This window comes from Dermacentor silvarum, chromosome 10, assembly GCF_013339745.2.
Source record: "Dermacentor silvarum isolate Dsil-2018 chromosome 10, BIME_Dsil_1.4, whole genome shotgun sequence".
NCBI lineage: Eukaryota > Metazoa > Arthropoda > Arachnida > Ixodida > Ixodidae > Dermacentor > Dermacentor silvarum.
This window is the reverse complement of record NC_051163.1, coordinates 101,810,637-101,819,082: the sequence shown is the minus strand read 5'-3', so window position 1 is coordinate 101,819,082 and position 8,446 is coordinate 101,810,637. Positions and strand designations below refer to the sequence as shown.

Sequence of the window (8,446 nt, the reverse complement as noted above, 5' to 3'; positions counted from 1 at the left end):
GAGCGCGTCCACCGATACCATATATTGGAAACAAAGCACTGGCCGGGGCTTCGGATTCACTGCGCATGCGCTACTTCGACTGCGCCGCCGCCGCTAGAGAATGAGCTCCGCGCGAGCTACGCGTTCCCATGTTCACGCTTTCTTTCTGAGCAATGAGCAACGCAACCGATGGAGATGCTTCGTCTGCCGTTGCTGCTAAACGAGCTGCCCGAGCTCAGCGCCGCCGATGCCAGAAAGAGTATGTGTGGAAAATAAGGAGTGATCTGTGGCTGTACATGCGTAGTACATGTCTCTCTCTAATTCTTTGCCTCAATATATCGCTTATTCAAAACACCTAAAGAGCGGCACTCAAATTTCGCATTAGAGAGTATCGTCATCGTCAGTGATCTTTTTTAATGGTGCTTCAAAGGCAGTTTTGTAAGCAATCACAGTTATGCAGGACCTACATTTCCAGATACGAATCAGTTCATTTTATGCGTAGCCGACTGCGCCTGCTAAAACAAAAAGAAGGAAAAAAAAGTACCGCAGCCGACAGGATTCGAACCTGTGCGGGGAGACCCCAATGGATTTCGAGTCCATCGCCTTAACCACTCGGCCACGACTGCGCCATGTGAGCTGAGGCTGAAAGCATCGTCTCCCTTGATGTAAACAATAGTGAAGCGCAAAATAGAGCAAGTGATTCAAAATCCCAGATTAATATTTCAGGCTTAAGAAGTAATTGTACAAATAGCTGGACGCGTACCAGAAGAAAAACACACAATGTAGTGCTAGGAAACAAAAAATAAATATTGATTTAGGGTTCTTTTTTTTAGTGTGGCATAGCTAGCACGTGTTAGGATTATTTTTGAAAACATAAATAGGATTATTTTTGAAAACATAAATAGGAACGGAATCGAAAAGAATGAACGTTACAGAAAGATTTTGTAATTATAATGCGGTACAAAAAAGAAGTTATACTTAAAGGTGTTTTTAATATATGAAAGAATACGCCAACTCACGAAGACGACTTTGCTTAGCCCAGCAATTGCACACCCCACCACACGGCAATGGGAGGAAGCGCTGTGCAGCTCCGACTAGACGGACCAGCTCAACATGGTCAACCGAGCGAGAAGGGCAGCTGAGGCCGCTGAACTCCTGGACTGAGGGGACCACCCACTGCACAGCGGAGGAGCTACCATAAAGTTTATTCTCTCTCTTTCTCTTAACTGAGCAGCAAAAATCTGCGATGCTGCAGACAACTGAACTTATTTAGCTCTGAAACTGATAAAAAAAGTCCGTTTGGTATATAATGATTTGATGTTTTCTCCTACGGCGTCATTTACAACCTAGGTGTTCATTTGGAGCCAACAGCCTTTCAATATAATATGATTAAGAATTTGTATTGTCATCAATCTACTTGTGCACTAATCTGCAGACTGACAAATAAACCACACAGTATTGTGACTAAAAATACAATGACAAAAAACTTTCAAACGTCTTGTTTTCTTCCGCGAGGAGCGCCAACTGATATTTTGTCTAAATGCAAAAACGACCGTGTGCTTGCGTTGTAGTGCACGGTAAAGAACCCCAGGTGGTCAAAATTAATCCGGAGCCCTCCACTACGGCGTGCCTCATAATCTGAACTGGTTTTGGCACGTAAAACCCCAGAAAGAAGAAGAAAGAAGATCTGTCTACATTGCATACCATGTGTACTCAATAACACCGATTTTCAGCACCTTAGGTTTCCTTGGCACAGCAGATGGTGTTCAACAAGAAAATTTGAAGTGTCGTTTACTAGAATGCGTTGCCGAATACCAAGGCTTAATTTCTATACCCATAGGTCTGGTTTGGCGCCTTCCCCTCAATGCTTTTATTGCAATGAACCCGAAACTATGGATCATTTCTTTATAGAATGTCGTAGGTTCACCATCCATAGAAAACGACTTCTAGAAGGTCCCCTCCGCCAACTTGGATTGACCATTACGCTACCTGTCATTCTATCTCTGGGGGCGTCGGGACTAGGACACTATAATAGGAGCGTATGTGATGCCATATTTAATTTTGTAATGGAAGCAAGGAGACTGCCATGCTAATTTTTTTTTCACACGGCAACAAAAATATTTGCTTCAAATTTTAAGATGCTGTAGCATGAAAATTAATATTAACGATTATAATTCATTTATTATCTCATTCTTAAGTAAGAAAATTTCATTTAGGTATCCTTCATTTTTCTTCCCACTGCCGCCCGATTCATGGCCAATCCCCCGTAGTGGGTTGTGCTATTTCTATAGGCACCAAACCAAGCTCGGCCAGGTGGAGCTACCGATCGTTAGTGTCCCCTTATATGTTCCCAGAGGGAGCAGAGTTGCGCATATTTCCACCATTTTCGTTTAACGCTATGCGGTAAAGCCCCTCATCGCGCGCGCAGGAGCCGAACTTGGAACAGCGTCTATACGCCTCAGGAGTGGTTCTTTGCAGGCAATTCCGTACGATCAGAAAAATCTGGATACGCATTGCTTGGGAATCTTGCTCCTAAATGTGCTTTTGCCTATGTACTACAGTACTACGGACGAGTACAGTGCTTTGCTGTGTTTTTCCTTAACCGGGCTGCACTATTCAACAGCGGATAAATACTCCGAAAAAACTGTATGTAGAAAGTCCACCCTGTTGTCTAGGTGTGCGTAAGCGTAGCCCAAATGTTAATTGGCCCACCTCCGAATTTTAAGTTGGCCCATCCCCACATCACCCCAACTTCCAAGTTGGCCCCACCCCCAAATTTCAGTTGGCCTGTCCCCAAATTTCAAGTTGACCCACCTCCAAGTTTCAATTGGCCCACCCCTTCTTTTGGCTTCCCTATCCATTTTCTATGGAGCCCTTTGTATCCCTATGGGTATTCATAAATCTAATCATGTGGGTATTCTCTGAGCAATCTCATTTTGTTTCCAGTGTTCCTTGTCGGTTATAAAGCTACCAAACATCTACTTTTACACTATTAAATGATGAAATGTCTTAACTTCGCAAATTACGCATTTTTGTGGACATATAGGGCCTTACATTTTTTGCGTGACGGGCAAATATTGCTGAGGTACTCGCCAAAGAATGCTTACGCATTAATAATTATATATATCTACCGCTGTACAATTAAGCATCCATGGCCTTCTTAAGGACCGTTGAGAGTGCGTAAGCGTACCCCAAATGTTAATTGGCCCACCTCCCAATTTTAAGTTGGGCCATCCCCACATCCCCCCAACTTCCAAGTTGGCCCCACCCCCAAATGAAAATTGGGAATTGGAAATTTTTATTCCTTCCCACTTATCTCTGTTGTTTTCTCTATCTATCTATCTATCTATCTATCTATCTATCTATCTATCTATCTATCTATCTATCTATCTATCTATCTATCTATCTATCTATCTATCTATCTATCTATCTATCTATCTATCTACCTAGCCTGTTATGCCGTCGTGTTGGCTTCGTGGTCGTTTCTTTACCTAAATCACCTTTAACTGGTTTTAATTGGTATATGCGTGACATGCATGCTTGACATGATATTCACGACATAAATGTCATGATCTAGTCTCTTACGCCGTCGGGATGCCATCGCTTACATTTCATGCACATCAGGATATGTATGACATGAATGACAGGACACGCATGGTATCCATAGCGGGACATGACCAGAATTACACGCATTCCTTACCTGCATGACATGTTATGACGTGCACGCATGCAGTGACTCCGGAAGTATTTTCTGTGTGTGGAGCCTGACACACAGAGAGCGCAGGGGAGGAAACAGCAGCATTTTTGTACTGCTTTTTTTTTTCACAGCGCAGCTGTATATGGCTAGCCGATTCGTCCGTCTGTAGTCTGTACGCCGAAACTATCATCACCAGCAATGGCTCGAGCGTCGTCGCCTTCTTTCACAGCTTGCTCGTTCGTACCCCTCGGCGCAACCGCGCGAACGCGCTCGTGCCACTGCTCCCGCGTTCGTCATCGTCTTCTTCCACAGCTGGCTCCGTGTCCGCTCATCATTCCAGCGTAGCATTTCACTTCTCTTCTGTCGTCGTAATGGGGAGGCCGCGTTTACGGGGGTATGAGCCATTGCTTAAGGGGGTATGAGCCATTCATTGTCTTACGTGACGGACAGATTTAGTTTTAAAGCAATTTAATTTTGAGGAATCGCAAACGGCAATGAGACAATTCGGCGGACTGCGGGCACACCGTCAGTGACGCCGTTTTCTCCGTCGCAGCCGAACGTGTGTGTAACCTCAAAAAGGAACACAAAGACGCAACCAATAATTGAGAAAGACTTCAATGTACCGTCGAGATTAACCCAGTGATAAACACCGGGGCCGCACGTTTCAGCTTCGGTGCTTGAGAGGTGATTTTCTATGTTGAAATAAAAAAGGAATCATTTTGCTTTCTAAATTTTATTTGTTAAAACATTCAGAAAAATTGGAGTGAATTTTTAAATTCCTGAAATTCTTTCTCTCGGAGCTTCCTCTCTTGGGCAAAGTCACAAGGATTCTTGCTCAGTCGTTGAAGAGTTTATAATTGTTTCAAAAAGGATTTTGTTTTAGCCAAATTTTTATTTCTTTTATTTTCTATTATTTTTATTCCTTCCCACTTATCTTTGTTGTTTTCTCGGAATTACTAATCGCTTTCTGATTTCATCCGCATCTTGGGCCTATAGTGGGTCTGAGCCAGCGACCGAGGACAAAGAAACAAACAAAATTTCAGCATTTAGGTATCCTTAATTTTTCTTCCCACTGCCGCCCGATTCATGGCCAATCCCCCATAGTGGGTTGTGCTATATCTACAGGCACCAAACCAAACCAAACCAATTGCTCTCGTGAATCGCAGTTCGATTGAACGCCGCCGGTGTAGCCTTCCTGCGCGCAATTGGTGCCTTAACGGACGGAAAATGCAAATACGCGGGAGCATGAGACCGAGCAGCTAGTATAATAAAGTTTATGTATCTATCTATCTAGCCTTGGCAAGCCAGCCTCCTATGGTGCCGCCGTACGACATTCTCTCCAGAGCCAATCTGTGCAACGAATCTTCAGGAGTAAGCCCTGCCCGGACAATCTAGGCAGGGAGTCAGAAACCTCGAGCCTCTGGAAAGTCTTCCGATAGTTATCAAAGCCAAAAACGGGCAGCCAATACCGAGGGTAGACTCGGTCAAAATTCTAGGTCTGCTCATTGACGCCAAGGGTTGCAAGGCGACGGCTCTCAATAAGCTCTCTGGTCAGGCTGGAAACGTCATCAGAATGATCACCCGCATCTCCAACCGAAGAGGTGGGCTAAAGGAGGACAATCTTATCAAAGCTTTCCAGGCCTTCTTCCTAAGCCACATTACCTATATAACCCCCTACCTTAATTGGAGCAGGGCAGAGAAGGCCAAATTAGACGCGCTTATAAGACAGACGCCAATGGAAACTGAACCTGGCAACGTTCAACACGCGCACCCTCTCGAGTGAGGCTAGCTTAGCAGGACTATTTGAAGAATTATCAGGCATTTCCTGGGATATTATTGGCCTTAGTGAGGTTAGAAGAACTGGTGAGGCTTACACAGTGCTGACTAACGGCCACGTCCTCTGCTACAGAGGTCTTCCAGATAAGAAAGAATCCGGGGTAGGATTTCTAGTGCATAACAACATAGCGGGCAACATCGATGAATTCTACACCATTAAAGAGAGGGTAGCAGTCATTGTAATAAAGCTGAATAGGAGGTACAAAATGAAGGTAATACAATTCTATGCCCCAACCTCTAGTCACGATGATGAAGAAATAGAACAGTTTTATGAAGATGTTGAACTAGCAATGAGAAAGGTGCAAACTCAGTATACTTTAGTCATGGGCGACTTCAATGCAAAAGTGGGGAAAAAGCAGGTTGGTGAGCAAGCAATTGGCAACTACGGCATCGATTCTAGGAATGCAAGAGGAGAGATGTTCGTAGAATTCGCGGAAAGGAATAGGCTCCGAATAATGAATACCTTCTTCAGGAAGCGCAGCAACAGGAAGTGGACCTGGAAAAGCCCTAATGGAGAAACAAGGAATGAAATAGATTTCATACTGCAGGATGTAGAAGTGTTAGGTAAGGTTAAGTGCAGTGACCGTAGGTTAGTGAGGTCTAGGATTTCTCTCAATTTGAAGAGAGAGAGAGTGAAATTAGTCAAGAGGAAACAGGCCAACCTAGAGGCAGTAAGGGTAAAAGCAGACCAATTCAGGCTGGTGCTTGCAAACAAATATGCAGCTTTATAAAAGGAAGATAAAGACAACATAGAGGTAATGAATGAAACCGTAACTAGGTTGATCTCAGAAGCAGCAATTGAAGTGGGAGGTAGGGCACCAAGGCAACCAGTTGGTAAGCTCTCCCAAGAAACAAAGGAAATAATAAAGAAACGACAGAAAATGAAAATGTCCAACTCAAGAGATCAGATAGAATTCGCTGAACTATCAAAACTAATCAACAAGAAAAAAGTAAGGAATATTCGAAATTATAACGTGGGAAAGATTGAGGAAGCCGTAAAATATGGACACAGCATTAAATCAGTAAGAAGAAAGCTTGGCATAGGACAAGGCAAGATGTATGCACTGAAAGATAAGCATGGTAATATCATCAGCAATTTCGATGACATAGTAAAAGCAGCGGAAGAATTCTATACTGACATGTACAGTGCCCAAAACAGCCAAGCTACTTTCATTCAAAATAGTGATGAACCGGATACAGAGGCTCCTTCTATAACTAGCGCTGAAGTTAGAAGGGCCTTGAAAGACATGACCAGGGGAAAAGCTGCTGGAGAAGATGGAATAACAGTAGATTTAATCAAAGATGGAGGAGATATCATGCTTGAAAAGCTTGCGGCCCTTTATACGCAATGCCTCACAACTTCATGTGTACCAGAGAGCTGGAAGAACGCCAACATTATACTAATCCATAAGAAGGGAGACGTTAAAGAACTGAAAAATTATAGACCCATTAGCTTGCTTTAAGTATTGTATAAACTATTCACCAAGATAATTTCCAATAGAATCAGGGCAACACTTGACTTCAGCCAACCAAGAGAACAGGCTGGCTTCAGGAAGGGATATTCTACGATGGATCCATATCCATGTCATAAATCAGGTAATCGAGAAATCTGCGGAGTACAATCAACCTCTCTACATGGCTTTCATAGATTATAAAAAGGCATTTGATTCAGTAGAGATACCAGCAGTCATAGAGGCATTGCGTAATCAAGGAGTACAGGAGGTATACGTGAATATCTTAGCAAACATCTACAAGGATTCCACAGCTACCTTGGTTCTCCACAAGAAAAGTAGAAAGCTACCTATCAAGAAAGGGGTCAGGCAAGGAGACACAATCTCTCCAATGCTATTCACTGCATGCTTAGAAGAAGTATTCAAGCTCTTAGACTGGGAAGGCTTAGGAGTGAGGATCAACGGCGAATATCTCAGCAACCTTCGGTTTGCAGATGACATTGTCCTATTCAGCAACAATGGAGACGAATTTCAACAAATGATTGAGGACCTTAATCGAGAAAGTGTAAGAATTGGGTTGAAGATGAATATGCAGAAGACAAAGATAATTTTCAATAGCCTGGCAAGGGAACAAGAATTCAGGATCGCCAGTCAGCCTCTAGAGTCTGTAAAGGAGTACGTTTATCTAGGTCAATTACTCACAGGGGACCCTGATCACGAGAAAGAAATTTACAGAAGAATAAAATTGGGTTGGAGTGCATACGGCAGTCATTACCAAATCCTGACTGGGAGCTTACCACTGTCGTTGAAAAGAAAAGTGTACAATAATTGCATTCTACCAGTGCTAACATATGGGGCAGAAGCTTGGAGGTTAACGAAGAAGCTCGAGAACAAGTTAAGGACCGCACAAAGAGCTATGGAACGAAAAATCTTAGGACTAACGTTAAGAGACAGGAAGAGAGCGGTGTGGATCAGAGAACAAACGGGGATAGCCGATATTCTAGTTGACATTAAGCGTAAGAAATGGAGCTGGGCAGGCCATGTAATGCGTAGGATGGATAACCGGGGGACCATTAGGGTTACAGAATGGATATCAAGAGAAGGGAAGCGCAGTCGAGGTCGGCAGAAAACCAGATGGGATGATGAAGTTAGGAAATTTGCAGGCGCAAGTTGGAATACGCTAGCGCAAGACAGGGGTCATTGGAGATCGCAGGGAGAGGCCTTCGTCCTGCAGTGGGCATAAAATATAGGCTGATGATGATGATGACGATGATGATTATGATGATGATGATGATAAGAACGGGCCTCAAACGTGTGCTGGGACTTCCCCAGTCCACGAGCACGGAACGACTACTGAAGCTAGGGCTACATAACACGATAGACGAAATTATAGAAGCCCCCTCGGCGGCGCAGGTTTATAGACTATCGTCCAGCAAGGCAGGAGTTAAAATACTAAACGAGGCAGGCATTCGGACCAGGCACG

At 43.7% G+C, this 8,446-nt stretch overlaps 1 non-coding gene across 1 annotated transcript; it reads right to left on the bottom strand.

Moving 5' to 3' along the window:
- Positions 1 to 523: 523 nt before the first annotated feature.
- Positions 524 to 605, bottom strand: Trnas-cga (transfer RNA serine (anticodon CGA)). The gene has a single exon. It is a non-coding gene; the product is annotated as a tRNA-Ser (tRNA).
- Positions 606 to 8,446: the final 7,841 nt, after the last annotated feature.